The sequence below is a fragment of the Pinus tabuliformis genome, chromosome 5_1 (assembly GCF_031772625.1).
Source record: "Pinus tabuliformis cultivar Carrire ecotype Pingquan chromosome 5_1, CPIR1, whole genome shotgun sequence".
Taxonomy (NCBI): Eukaryota; Viridiplantae; Streptophyta; class Pinopsida; order Pinales; family Pinaceae; genus Pinus; species Pinus tabuliformis.
This window is the reverse complement of record NC_142305.1, coordinates 800513910-800516523: the sequence shown is the minus strand read 5'-3', so window position 1 is coordinate 800516523 and position 2614 is coordinate 800513910. Positions and strand designations below refer to the sequence as shown.

Here is a 2614-nt window from a genome sequence, read left to right as displayed (position 1 = left end):
TGGAGATGGAGGACACAATTACCATTATAGAATATAGTTTCTTCTAATTTTTTATTCTTTTCTTCTCTTTGTCAAACACAAAAGAAAAGAGCAACAAGATTTGTTGTATCTAGATACAATCTTAGGAAGGTATTTAGATTTTGCAAGATTGGATACTTGCTTGAAGAAAGATCACAAAATGGTCCTAGATGTTGATGGAATGCAGGGAATGGATTGAGTGCTAGGTCAAGCCCTTCACACCCTTGTAAGATCACTAAGCTAGTTCAAGAACTTGTCCACCCAAAAGAGCTCCTAAAAGCTAGCCACTTTTACTATGTACAAAACATGCATTGATATATAGACCATTTTAGTCGCTAGAATGAGTGATGAATGCCATTTTAAAGGTAACTTTCAATCTCCACCTCATTATTTGAATTTTAGATATTCTTTGGAGAAAATATCGAAGTATTATTACCTCTAATAAAGGTGTTGGAGAATTGACATTCAACGTCAGAAACATCACTTGTAAAATATTTTCATTATTTCCCTTACGTAAGTTATCCATATGATATCAAATTTCAGGATATGTATTGTAATATACCCAAATTTCCACTTTGCAGATGGCTCAAATTTAACACATTCGTTGATTCAACAGTTTATGGAAGGTAATAATTTTTACTAGGACATTTTTGCAAAAGAAGCAAGAGTAGTTGTTAGAAAGGAAAAATCAAGGTTTCGTTTTGGCCAAGATGAATCCCCTACTTGGTTGAATCATTCCCCAACTTGGCTGAATCATAAATGAAAGCTTATAAATCTTGGGGAGACTATTTCTTATTTGGGCAGGTCCTTCAGTAAATAGTGTTTCAGTTGTAGTTTTTCAGCATTTGGTTGTTGGAGATGGATAATAGCCAAGTTTTAAAAAAGAAAAGTTCAAGCTTGGAGTAATATTGACCTACTGCCTTCCAAGAAGATTGCAATTGTTGATAAATTTCTAGCTGCAGGTCACAGTGGCTTCTGTGTCTTTTCTTTTTTTCTTTTCAAGTAGCCTATAAAATGCTGGAATAGGTACTCCAAAACTTTTATTGGGCAAGCAAGGTGGGGTAAAATGGATTGATATGGTGTCTTTGAATTTTATGTAATTTCACTTTCCATATATTTCACTTGCTTGTTGGCTTCCACATTTCCACTTCTATCGGCGTTCCTTTGCACCTCTCAGTGCAATTGCTAGTTTTAAAATCAATGCCTATATATGCAATTTCACATTCCCACTTTTATCAGCATTCCTTTGCACTTCTTGGTGCAACTGCTAGTTTTAAAATCAATGCCTATATATGCAATTTCAAGGACTACCATAATTCTCACATAATTCTTTAAAGGGTTCTAGCTCAATGGTAGAGCACCTGCTTTATAAGCAGGACGTTGGTGGTTCGATTCCACTGTGTCCTAATATGAATTAATCAATGATATTGTAGTTTATTTTTAATTAAATACTTTTAATATTGGTTTATTTCAATGGTGAGATATTTTTCTAGATTCATTATTTTATATTGTCTCTAAAGAGACAAAAGTGATCATGTATTATCTTTGAATGTAATTTTTTATTGTCTCTCGAGAGACAATAGTTAAGATCAAAAGCATTGTCTTTTTAAAGACAATATGTCTTTAATTCTAACTATTGTCTCTAGAGAGATAAAAATGAAATTGTCTTTGGAGAGACAAAAATGAAATTGTCTCTAGAGAGACAAAAATTCTTATGTTATATATTGTCTTTATAGAGACAATATTTTAAGACAATTTAATTTGAAACACCCACTTCAAGACAATATTTAAGGCAATAGACAAGTTTTCTTTTGTCTCAAGTTAATACAATTTACCCAAATATTGTCTTAAAACCCCCTTTGTGTTGTAGTGTATACAACTCTCTAGCACCATAGATAAAACATAACAAGTAATTTTATCCATGAACTTGCAAGAGTAGGTTATGATATAATGACAACCTAGTTTCAAGTGGTACTAGGATGACTACAATTGTTATCACTCAGTGACAACTAGAAACCATTGAAACCTATTTTCCAGGCTTTATTTTCATTTATCGGTATGCGAGTGTTCTTTAATGGTTTATGATTTTAAGCTTTAAAAATCGATGAGGGGATGTTCTTACAATCAAACTCAAGCACGGAAAAATGTATATCTATGTAGTTGATGTAGTAAGCTACTAGATAGTATTGGTGTTCTGGATACTATTGGATTCATAATTCAATTTGTTACAGGTCGATATGACTTGTGAATAATTTCCATCTTTTAACAGCAGTTCTAACAACCTTTGAATGTATCATGGGGATCAACATCAGTTACGTCATGTATAATAGGATGGCGAATGAAACAATGGGTGGGAATTTGAATTAACGTTGTGAAATTAATCGATAGATGTATTAAAGAACTAACTAGCCCACTACTATGGAGCTACAAAACTATTGAGGAGTAAATCAACATAGAAATATGATCAACTAATTTTAGAAGTTTGAATTATACTACTTTATTTTGGAGTTTGTTAGGTACCTCAGATTACTACTAAGACAACTATGAGTAGGTTATTTATTGATAGTTAACCTTTGCCATTAACTAATGTAACTAA

General features: G+C 32.4%; 1 non-coding gene across 1 annotated transcript; it reads left to right on the top strand.

Annotated features, from left to right (window-relative positions):
• Positions 1–1353: 1353 nt before the first annotated feature.
• TRNAI-UAU (transfer RNA isoleucine (anticodon UAU)) lies at positions 1354–1425 on the top strand. The gene has a single exon. It is a non-coding gene; the product is annotated as a tRNA-Ile (tRNA).
• The last annotated feature ends 1189 nt before the right edge of the window (positions 1426–2614 follow it).